At 41.4% G+C, this 12,801-nt stretch overlaps 1 protein-coding gene across 2 annotated transcripts in view; it reads left to right on the forward strand.

The window, feature by feature from the left end:
- The window catches only part of LOC106875268 (uncharacterized), a 34,375-nt gene that overhangs the window by 15,382 nt on the left and 6,192 nt on the right, over positions 1-12,801 (forward strand). Inside the window, exon 1 of one of the 2 annotated variants that reach the window (XM_089362593.1) lies at positions 1,460-1,588. The exons of the other annotated variant lie outside the window; for it this stretch is intronic. The gene's annotated coding sequence lies outside the window, so the exon portion shown is untranslated. Of the gene's footprint in view, positions 1-1,459; positions 1,589-12,801 lie in introns of those variants that run through there. 2 annotated transcript variants of the gene reach the window in all.

Genomic DNA, 12,801 nt, shown 5'->3' on the forward strand with positions numbered 1-12,801 from the left:
CTGAAGTGGTATCCCCTCCGCCGGCATTGCTCGTTCGGGAGAGAAGCACGAGCGCCTGTCGACACTCTGCTTGCCAAGCTCCCAGCCTTGGTTTACGCCTAATCCAGCATTCCAGTTCACCAAAAGAGGTGAACCTTGGAAATATCTCATCAACGAACGGAGACCACATCTGCTCACCGTCCAGGTAGAGCCAGAGATGCCTCAACCTCAGCGCATGCCTGCGTATCTTTAGCCACCCTTTAGTGGCTGTTGACAACAGATAGAGTGCCTTACAAGAGGCCGTCTGCCCTCCCACAAGAATTTAAAAAGCATGCATTCCAACTTGTTTAGCCACGAATCGGGGCACGGCACGACGGTTAGGCGGTAGGTAATGACAAATGGGTTAAACACATTTTCCACCTCCACCCTCCCTTTCAGGGATAGCCTCAGCCCAGCCCAGCCCAGGTCTGAGTTATGAACGCCACCCTGCCCGTAACTTCGCTCCAATTCTTCTCTATCTGGAGGCCTGGACCAAATCAGACTCCAAGCATTTTCACCGGATCGTCTGTCCTGCGTCCGACGACGTTGGACAGCATCGACTTGCCTCTCCAGGTGCCGAGCTGCAAACCGACCGACTTATCTCGGTTAATTCTTACTCCTGCTACCTCTTCGTAATCCTTTAGGGCTTCACCTACCCTCTGTAGGTCCTGGTCCCTGGATACGATGACAATGACATCGTCCGTATATGTTGTGACTGACTTTCAATGCCCTAGATCTTGCGGGTCGCCACTCGTAGCCTCCAATCTTCACAGTAGTGACTCGAGAGTCAATACATACAGCAGGGGCGAGAGTGGACAACCTTGAGAACCGAGCGGTCGATATTGAACGGTTCCGAAAAGAAACCGTTCACCGGAACTACCGACTTGATGTTGCTATATAAAGCATTGATCCAACCGCGGAATGTCGGGCCAAAACCGGCCGCCTCGAGGACCGCCGCCAGATGCCGATGGTCTACCCTATCAAAGGCTTTGGATTGGTCCAAATGGACTAATGCCTCACCGTTGTCAGGAATCCTATTTACGCTTTGTAAGGTATAGCGTATAAGGTGGAGATTATCGTGCATGGTCCTGCCGGGGATGGCGCAGGCTTGCGCCTCCCCGACGATGCTATCCACGATTTTCGCCAACCTTTTTGCTAAAACCTTGGCCAGAATCTTCAATTCTGCATTAAGCAGGTTGATGGACCTAATGTTGCCAGTTACGTCTCCCTTGTTTGGGTCATTTCTGATCAGTTCCACCATTCCCTGGCTCACGAACTAACTCATTTACTCAGACTGCTCTATTTACATGTAGTGGTCTAGTCCATTCTCGCTAGGGAGCGTCGTACTCTCGCACAACATTTCCTCTTTTGAGATTTCGTGTTCCAAAGGAATAAAGAAATTTTTGTTTATGTATATATATATTTGTATCTCTTTCGTTTGGGCATTATCTCAAGGTGTTCGGTCTGCTTTCTTTTTCTGATGCTGGTTTTACGGGACTCTGTTACTTTTGGTACCGGTATGTGGAATATTTCACAGAATACTACCATGGGAATTTCTTCATGATCTTGGGTATGCTTCTTCCTTAGTTGGTTTTGTATGTATTTTATGTTGACCATGTGACCCTTTAATTAGATACATCATACTTCCAATTTTTCTGATAACACGGCCATCTTTCCAGCCTTCTGTACTGTTTCTATAGGTTTTGAAATGCACTTTATTACCTATCTCGACGTTTTCCGTTGGCTCTTTCGTATTTTTTTACGTCTTTTTTTCTGGTAATAGGTTATCAATTCTGCGGGAGACTTCCCTGATTGGGGGATCACTCTGTATATTCTTAAGAAATTTGTCAGTGCTTCGTCTTTACTTAATTCATTCTTCGCTTTTCTTAACGCTCTCTTAAAGGTGTCCACAAATCTTTCTACCTGCCGGTTTAACCTCGGGTGGTAGGGTGAAGGGAAAATATGCTTTATCGCATGTCTTTTACAGAAGTTCTTGAGTTCATACTCAGAGATCTGCGTTCTGTTGTCTGAAACTAGCGTGTCAGGGATACCGTATCGTGCAAACAATTCGTTTAAGAACTTTGTAGTTGTCTTAAAGGTTGGTCTATAGCACCTGTAAACCTCCGGCCACTTGGTACAGCCATCAACTCTGATTAGGTAGTAAGCGCAGTCTACGGGTCCGGCATAATCAATGCGTAACCTAGGCCATGGGTTCTCCATCTCTGGCCACGATTGATATTTACCGGCGGGGCTTTGGCCGCGAGTGCGCAACCTCGGCACATTCTCACCAAGTTTTCGATATCTCGGTCTGTAGACGGTCAATAGAAATAACTCCTCATCTGAGCCCTCATCCTTGCCATTCCTGGAAGTCCGCCGTGAAATCGTTGCTATACACCTTTTTGTAATGTAGTTGGAACACTTTTTTAGACCCATATATCAACAGCAAAGGTCTGTGGTCTGTTTGCAATAAAAAACTTCTGCCATGCAGAAACCAATGAAATTTTTTAACTGCAAAAATAATTGCTAGGTCCTCCTTTTTAATTTAACTATATCTCTTCTCTGCCGCTTTTAGCGAGCGCGAAACATGAACCACTGGTTTTGTACTTCGTCTTCGTATTTATGAAGTAGAACTGCACCTAATACGTGCTCGGAAGCATCAGATACTACAGTGATGACCATTTCGAGATCATAATGTGCTTCAAAAGTGTGCTGGCATTTAGTGGACCAATTACACTTTACTTATTTTAAAAAAATAAGTCGTTCAATGGAGCTCTTAACTTGTGCATATGTAGCTTTGATAATAGTTTGCTGACCCAAGAAATGCTTGTGAAGTTGGAATATTTGTCGGCTCAGTCATATTCCTTATTGCCTCTGCCCTCGGCGGGTCAGGACATCTACCACTTTTATTAAATATTTGCCCTAAGTACTTAATTTGGGGTAGAAAGAATTCACATTTTTCTTCACTCAAAGTGAACCCGAAAACTTTAATTTTCTTAAACACAGTTTTTATGTGTTCCACATGCTATTCACAAGAATTACTCCTGATCAAAAGATCAAAATATCGTCCAAGTACGGGATTGCAAATTCACAATCAGATAACTTAGTATCCATGATTTTCTGGAATATTGCTGGTGCAACTTTTAATCCAAAAGGTAATCGTGTGTATCTGTACAATCCTCTGTGTGTATTTATTGGCAAATATTTTGAGTGTTTTCATTTAAAATGTCTTCTGCAGTCGGGAGCGGATGCTGGTATGTTTTTAAGCAGTCGTTCAATCCTGTAGAGCAGTGGTTCAAAAAAGTTTACGTGCCGGTCTCCTTACAGATTTTTCGAGGATTCACGGTCCCTTATAAAATGCAGGGTAATCAACATGGAGAAAATTATATACATTCGTGTACCATAATTTCCGGACTATGAACCGCTCATATCTCATTCGGCATATCTCATTTTCTTTTTTGAAGGCATTATAAAAAAGATAAAATTCAGTAAACCAATTTAATATCATATATTTATTTCGCATTTATCATATACTACGGGTGTGCATATAAGACTTAGCACAGCTAGCTTTTGGGTGCACTAATCAACAATAAAGCTTACCTCTCACTAATCCAAAGTGAAATCCAAAAAGTGCATATGAAAATCCTAAGTGCATATGAGCGTTGTTTTGTCCGTAGATAAATCTCCGCGAATTGATAACCGTTGAGAAGACAGTTCTATCAGAACACGTTGTTATGAAAAACAACCATGCCTTATAAAGCCCAGCCACCATGCAGGATGCGAATTGGTGGCTGGCAAAGAACACAGTCATGCGGGAACATGCACCGATGAGGATAACGACGGCAAGAGGCATGCAAATGTGTGGACTGCAATAGTGGAGCGGTGAATCATGTGAGAGTAGAATACCGACAGCACATGCACGATCAACCGTTACACCCGCATATTTTCCATCGGCCAATCACACTTGTTGTACAACAAGTGTGATTAGCAGATGAGTGTGTCGGAGTGGCGTGGGTTTTTGAGGCCAACGGCAAAAAAGGATGATAACTTATGAAAAATTGAAAGTCTTGAAATTTTGTAACGTAACTGTCTCAACCCACCCGTTTTCACGATACTCCAGCTTCCCTTCACGGTCCCCCTAAAGTCGCTCCGCGGTCCCCTAGGGGACCGTGGACTCCAGTTAGAGTTACACTGCTGTAGAGAAATCAGCACACAGCCTAATCTTATTATTCTTTTTAAAATACATACCGTGGGTGCCGCCCACTTCGAGCAATCCACCTTTTTGATGACTCTACTCTTTTTGAGTCTGTCCAACTCTTCATTTACGGTTTCAATTGCCGCGAATGGTACTTTTCTGTTGGCTTTAAATACAGGTGCAGCGTTTTCACTTACTTGGAAATAGGTCTCTGTCTTTCTACATAGACCTAAATCCTCTGATAACACTTGCGGGAACATTTTTTTCAATTTTTTCATCAGCAGTTCCGAAGACTTGTTTTTAACGGAACGACCATTTATGTCATTGCAGTAAAAATTTATGGGGAAGTGCCATAAATCGAATAATTCTAACCAATCTGTCCCAAACAGATTGATTGTATTATCCACAACGAATAATTTTGCTTCGCGTGTCTCTCCTCGAAATGTGACATGAATACATGTTTTACCCATGAAATGTAATTTATCGCCTGTTACACCACACGCTATTTTCGCTGTTTTACATAATCTTGGTTTACCAATTTTTTTTCCAAGTATCTGTATTTATAGAGATGTCACTACCTGTGTCTAACTGAAATTTGGTATTCACATGATTTATTTTTATGTGCACAAATTTCTGTTTCAATCACTTCTCCGCTGAAAACACCTTAGAACTTTTTGTGTTTGAGCCTCGTAGTCTTCTTCTACAATGAGAACTCCTGTGTCCCAGTTTCTGACAACTATAGCACTTTTTGTTTTTAAATGGACAATCCTTTTTATAGTGTAGGCCTCCACAACCATAACACGGATTGGGGGCCTGACACTTTTTTTTATTGTGCTTCCCGGGACACATTTGAATTTCCGCAGAGTTTTTTTATCTTGTATTTTTTTCACATCGTGTTTAAGATAATCTGACATTCTTCTGCGATGGTCTGTAGAGATAAATCCTGGTTCGCTTGCTCCACATTCGAGAAAATCCTGGTCCGAATTTCTCTATCTTCAGGGGCTGTAAGTCCTTGCACGAAGATAAGTGATTTGAACATATCCTGAGTGAGGTTCCTGGAGTTTGAAATTTTCGCACATACGGTTGACTGCTCCGGTGTTGGTGATAAAATCATCCTCCACATTTTTTGTTAAGTTTCAACACTCCATTCTGGTGTTGAATAATGAACTTCTATCACAAAAAAAAAAAAAAAAAATTTAAAGCAGTTCCGTGACGCAGAAATTGTATTTGTTTTGCAACTCCTGTAGCTGCTCCTGTTGCTTCTCTTGAAGCTGTATTGCTGCGGTTAATAGATTTTCCATGACGCAGAAATTGTCAAATAACCAATGTGAGTTTCGAACGATCCTCCTCGCCAGATTTATATCCTAATGGATAAACGAATACACTGCAACAGTGTTATAACAATATAATCGAAACAAACGGCAGTAACCACATGGAACATAACAGCAATATTTTAAGAACCAACAATCCGACACGCTAACTCGAACTGTAAACTTTGAATTCCACCTTTGAACTGTCAACACACGAACTGTAGAACTAGCAGGAACTTATTTCTTTATTACCCATACGTAGCCAACATAGAGGGGACAGTACAAGGACAGACAAAAACACAAAAGTGGGAACCAAAAAATCGAATAAAAAGGATGAATTAAATAATGAAATGAAAAATGAAATGAAGCCACTCGACCCCACATCCGGGCGACTTCATTTACCTTTGTTATATACGATAATTTACTTATTTCAAAACACTTTAAACCTTATCCGCCACATAGAATGTCTATATAGTTCGTTGTAATCTACCGTTGTTGGTATACAGCTGGTGTCGATTTTCTTTTGCCAGTGAAAAACATTGTTCCTGTTTTCTTCCAGTCCTGATGTGTATTTAGGGTCCACTATCACGCAGTCATAGTAAGAGGGCACCTCCCTACACTCTACAGTGATTAACTTTATCCGCTCGTCCCAACTGTCTACCTTCTTAGATAGCTTAGAATGTCTTGCATTGTAAATCACTGTACTTTTTTTTTTTCACAGATTGGGGGTTGGGAAATTTGGGGTTCTTGTGCGCTTGTGGTTAATTTGTCAGTGTTAGGTGAGGTAGGGTGAAGGTTAGTGTCTGCAGGGGAAGGGTGGAGCAGTGTGGGTGTGAGTGGGAGTCGGGTGGATGTGGGATGGGGGTTATCATTTACAGATTGTGCCTTTTTTCTCCTCTTTCTGCTCTTTTTTCCTGCAGTTTCCCACCCGTCTTTGGTTTTATTTTCTCCTTCTTCCTCTGTGCTAACCTCTCTTCCGCTGGTTCTCACCGGCGATGGAGGTGCAGTTTCTATTACGATCATAGGTGCCTCTTGTGACTTTAGGGGTGGTGGAGGACATTCCACTCTAATGTGGCCTTTTTTTGCCACATTTGTAACAACGTGGGATCCTGCCCTCCACTCTAAGCCTGAGTATTACATCTTCGACTGTAATGGTGTCCACTATATTTTCTAGGTTCTCCGGGGCTGCCTGGATTACCATATCCAGTCTCTGCCCTTGCCAATTTTATGTGGAGTGCTGGTAGCTTGGAGGACCACTATCTTTTTTTCCATGCCCAGCAGTATAGCAGCTACTAGCCAGGCCACATTTATTTCCAGAGGTATGTCTTCTACTCTTACCCTGGAAGTACGTCTTCCATGGCATATGGGCAGAAGTACCACCTCATTAGTTTTTAAAGGGGTTGCCGAGTGTACCCTGGCAGTTGATTCATCTCAGAACAGCACCTCTACCGTTCTAAACTTTCTTTCTCTGGCAAGGTAAGAAATTCTCTGCCAGAAGGGGTTTAACGCCTTTTCAATTTGAATTGTCGTCATTCATTCGATTTTCTTGGTTTTGACAGAGTAAGTTCCATAGATTATCATTTTTTTTCTTTGATTTTCTGTAATACTTCTTGAGGAGGGAACACCTTTATGTCGTTCCCCTCCTTATGAAGCATATTCTTGTATTTACTAAGTTCCTTTACATCAATTTCTTTGTTGTGGCTTTTGGTCACGGTCGCAAAATTAATTTTTCCTTCTTTTTTGTCTATCACATAAATTGCTTTCAGCAGTTCTATCTCGGAAGAACTCAGATTGTCGTTCTCCATTTTTTAACACTATGCTACCCCCAACACGTCAACAAAACTGCTGTAACGCAGCAAAACAAAGCGTTGTTCAACACAAAACAAGTAGAATAAACAGCAATTGAACAATACAGCAATTAATTTACTACAAATACGCCTTTTAACACTAGTACGATGATTTTATTCAAACCACAAAGGTTAAACAAATAGGGGATAATACACGGGACAAATGGGGTCGGGAACTTATTGAATAAGATTACATAGATGAATAAATACATTATAATTTCGGATGAAAATGAAAAAAATGAATGGACGTGGAATGCGTTTGACCCCACCAACCACATTCCTGCATTGAACCATTTACTTCGTCCTTTAATTAGGCACCTACAAACCCAACATTCAGGCTACTTTCTCGCATCTTTTTTTAACTAACTCAACTTACTCAGACTGCTACTATTTACATGTAGTGGTCCAGTCCATTCTCGGCAGGGGGCGTCGTACTCTTGCACAACACACACACACACACACACACACACACACACACACACACACACACACACACACACACACACACACACACACAGAGTACAGTGCAAAAGTCTTCGGCCACTTTAAACTATTGTAAATTTCTTCTAGTTGTGGATGTTTCGCATTGCGTTTTTTACAGATGAAACATTGGCCCTGTTGGAGTCATTTCCATACCTAATCATTATATTTTGTAGTAGGGCTTCTGAATGAGATGGGAAGATGTGAGACAACCACCAAAAAAGACCGTGCAAAAGATTTCGGCGACCTCACATAAACCAATCAATATAGTGTTTTAAAACAGAAAAATGTCTATAATGAAAATTTATTATATAATGTTCATTTCAAGAAGTCACTGTACATTGATAATATTTTGTGTGGCTTCTCTTAGCTTGAATAATTGCTTCAATGTGCCAAGGAAGAGATGCATACAAACCCTGCGCTATCTTCACAGTTATGAGATGCCATTGGGGATTGGTGATTTGCAGTACTGTTCGTGGGGGTTAATTTGTAATGGTGACCTTGGTGCAGGCAGTGCTAGGGGTGGCTGGCACTAAGAAGGCATATCCGGGTTGTCAGCTGCCAGTGGCTTGAAATTTACCAGAAGGGTGTACCTCTGGCGACAACAATACAATACCTCATACCTTTTGTTGATGGATACTGCGGGTTGGTAGATGATATGCAATTTTTCACAGAGGCACAGCTGGCAACTGGGGGTGCCGGGTGAATGTGATAATAATCTACTTAATGCTGGGTGTTTCATCTCAGAGGGAGAGCGACGCTAAGACAAAATGTTCAAATGGCTAACAGAGAAAAAAGTTATTGAGGATGGGTTATCTCTTCTGGACCAGAGGATAAATGGACATTAGGATCTATTTCGTTAAGGTTTCTTATTAGCTGAAACAGCAAACGGGAAAACCCCATTTTCCAGCAGGTAGCGCTTGAAATGAACACATTTTGAGAAAATTTCTTTACGAATATTTAATGCGCCAGGCTTAGCATAGTTCTTATGAATTTTGATTCACTCTGTGATGCAGATTTTGCAGTGCCCGCTCCCATTAGTATATGGGCTTGGATGTTCTATCATCTTCCACCTGATATCATATGGAGGTCTCTTGATCTTTGAAGTGTCACACATGGCCAGCGATGTGACAAACTATCTTTCTGGAACTCTGTAGGATGACTGGTGGTTGCAGAAGCGTTGCTTGAAATCTGTGCTGGCCAATCTGATATATTTCCAGGTTTGGGTACTGGCTATATTTGCATTCCTGGTGTATCTCTGGTAGGCTCCAGGCCTGAGGATGTTGTTGGTGTCACTGGTGTTGATATTGTCATTATGGCGGTTGGTCGAGCGGTGCTAGTATGTCTGTCGTCGCCATAGTTGTTATCACTGTGGTTGTAGTCTCTGGTCATATGGTTGGTGCTGATGCTGCTAGCGGTGGTGTGGGTGCTACTGCTGGTAACATAGCGTGTGAGGTCGGTTACTTCCTCAGTGTCGATGATACTAGTCTGGTCATCATCTCTGGCTGTGGTGATGGTTCTGTGGTCATCAGTTACCTCCTCTGTGTCATTGGTACCTGACTGGTCATCATCTCTGGCTGTGGCATTTGTACTGGGATCGATGGCGCTAGAGTTGGTGATTCTGCTACCATTGTTGTTGGATGTTACATCGCTGGTAATGTGGTTGCGAGGTCTAGGTATCACCATAGCCTCATAGATGACTCCTTCGGCCTCGCATCGGCCCCCTACTGTACAGTTCTTGTACACTCTGCAAGAGCAACCTGCCTCCTCCTTTGATTTGTGGGTGCTATTAAAAATACTTTTTATGTTTGGGGCACAACTAAAGGAGACCTTTAGGTTGTGCCTGTCAAATAAATACCTGTATCTGTGTGAAGTGTTTGTCTATTAATCTGAAGAATATCCTTCCCACACAAGTCTTGACATTGAGTGAGAAGGGTGGGGCAAACCAAATGACGTTTCGGCGGCGCCTCCTTTTCCAGGTGCTAGGGCCTGGGATGCAATCCTTAAACCCAATAGATACCAGTGCCTTGTTGTAGTAGGGGGCAGTGGTGCCGAAGATATATTTGGCTAGAGGATAGGTTCAAGATCCTCAACAGGGTTTGCAGGATATCCTCGTCCAGCTCTACAGATCTTCCAGGGCGAGGTTCATCTTCTAGGGTGTTGTTTCCGGTTTGGAATTTCTGAAACCACCGTTGACATTGGCTTACACTTATTGTCCGATCCCCATATACTGCATTAATATTTCTCGCACTTTCTGTTGTGTCGTTGGCCTTATTGAACTCATAAACCAAAATATTCCAAATATGCATCTTTGTCACTTCCATTTTAGCTTTGAAAAATAACTGTTAAAATCAAACTGCACTCTTCAAAACTTGCACTAAGAATAACTACAAGGTAAAATTACTACCTGCTTTTATAGCAAGTTGATGCAGGTAATTTATCCCATCCCCCTCCGACTTTTAGTTCATGCAATTGAAAACACTGCATTATTCGTGGGATGACCCAGTATATATATATATATATATATATATATATATATATATATATATATATATAAACTTACTGTATAAAGGTCGTTGCTCACTTTTATTCTACTTCCTCCCCTCCTTTTCCCTCTGCTACTCTTTCTCTTCATACACCCTTGGTCACGTGTGTGTGGCTGCTATTTCTTTTCGTTCTTGGAATCACCAAGCTCGCACGTACTTCTTTGCCCCTCCTGTACGTGCTTCACAGCGTTCGAGACATACACACTTCACGTCTGGCTGTACAGCCTTTTTGTTTGTTTATTTCACCGTTTCGTTTTCCTGTCTTGTTTTCCGTCCGCCACTACCCTCCACGAAAACAATTTAATTTGTGTTCGTGGGAAGAACCATTTTAACGATGCGTACTGCCTTAATTCTTCGAAACGCCGGAGTTTTAATGGTGGCAGCTGATGAAGGGGATGTTTCTATGTGGCCTGCTTGTTTGTTGCACCTTGTTTACCATTTTTGTCCTTGTTCTTTTGCCACGTCATGTACCCAGTTATGTATCTATATGTACATGTGGATGAACGTATATACATACATGTACATATATATGCATATACTCATATATTGTTTATATATATATATATATATATATATATATTTTACATATTAAAACTGAAAATGTCCGTGTGTGTGTGTGTATGTGTGTGTGTGTGTGTGTGTGTGTGTGTGTGTGTGTGTGTGTGTATCGGTATGTCCTGGTTTTGCACCAAAACGGTTCGACCGATTTTTCTTAAACTTCACACACACACTGTGTATGTGTCTGAGGAGGTTTTAAGTATAAATTGATTTCGAAAAAATGTTCCGGTAAATGGCGGAGGAATAACATTTGGGTGTGGTTGAACGGAGGGTGTAATTATTTTTAAGCTTCCAAGGGAAATAACCCACTCCCTCATTCGTAAATTATTTGGTAAAAATGAAATAGAATATCCTTATTTCTTAGTATTTGAACTATTTTAGTTATTTTCTCAATTTATCCAGTACAACGCTTAAACAAGTAAATATAAACTTCACACGCACATTGCTTATGTGTCTGGGGAGGTTTTAAGTATAAATTGATTTCGAAAAAACGTTCGGGTAAACATTTGCAGCTGACAGGCTAGGACTTCAACGGTCCCCAAGTAAGTTTTGGCCATTAAAAGCTTTCACTTACCATCCCAGAAAACAGAATTTCACAGAAGCATGTTATGCCTTCATTTCAACCATTGCAAAAATCAACAAACAGAGAAGAAGCACCGCAAAACAAAGACGCACCACATGGCAGTACAACGCCATCTGACGATGCTAGTCGGCAGACTGATATCTGAGGGTCGCATCAAGTGTCTTCTAGTGGCAGAACCTTGAACTACAACGGGCTTGTCCCACAGAGAATGTTTCTGGTTACTTTTGGGTACCCTCTCATATATATCTGAGTTTGTATGATTGTGTATAGAACAATATATTAATCCCTGAAATTCCAACTTCATCTGATTTTTACATTTTTTGCAAAATAATAAAATGTGAAAATCAGATGAAGTTAGAATTTCATTGATTAATATGTATATATATATAATATAATAAATGCAGAAACTGATTTCTGTGTGTCAGTGTGTCACACTTTGACCCCCCTCTCTCACTATTCAATGACACTTCTTCATGCTGGGGTGAGAGTAATCGTAGGCATAGTGACGGTGAGGGCAGTGGTGAAGACAAGGTGAGAGAGAGAGAGAGAGAAAGAAGGAAAAAGAGAGGGAGAGAAAGAGAGACAAAGAAATTTAGGGAGAGTTGATGATGTTTTATTAAAAGTTGTAGTGTTGATAGCTGCAATGGCAGTAATGATAAAAGAGAGAGAGAGAGAGAGAGAGAGAGAGAGAGAGAGAGAGAGAGAGAGAGATAGAGAGAGAGAGAGAGAGGGAGAGAGAGAGTGAGAGAGAGTGAGAGAGAGAGAGAGAGAGAGAGAGAGAGGGAGAGAGAGAGTGAGAGAGAGTGAGAGAGAGAGAGAGAGAGAGAGGGAGATGATGTACAACTTTCCTGGACAGAAATTCTTGTGGCCAGCATACTGAAACAACTACAGAACACCATAATTGTGGTTTTATTTTTTGCTTTCTTTAATACGTACATACATATTTAGTAGAAAGTGGGTTATACATCTTTAGATTGTATACCTGACTTTCTACTAAAAGATTAAAGAAATTGACGGAACACTGAACTCCAGACTAAACAACTTAAACAACATTTATTTACTTGGTAAAACATACATATCTTTTAGTTATACATCTTTAGAGGTGAGAATAACGAGCTGTCGAGTATAAGACCGAAAGATGTAGAGACAGCTTTAAACACACGTCCTTGCTCAATCGCTGGCCAGCGAGAAAGAGAATGAATTGAGCGGGAAACGCTTGCTTGTTTAATTTTACGCATGCGTAAGACTATGCATGCGCAGGCGTTAC

This window comes from Octopus bimaculoides, chromosome 14 (genome assembly GCF_046866305.1).
Source record: "Octopus bimaculoides isolate indiv1 chromosome 14, ASM4686630v1, whole genome shotgun sequence".
In the NCBI taxonomy this organism is placed as follows: Eukaryota; Metazoa; Mollusca; class Cephalopoda; order Octopoda; family Octopodidae; genus Octopus; species Octopus bimaculoides.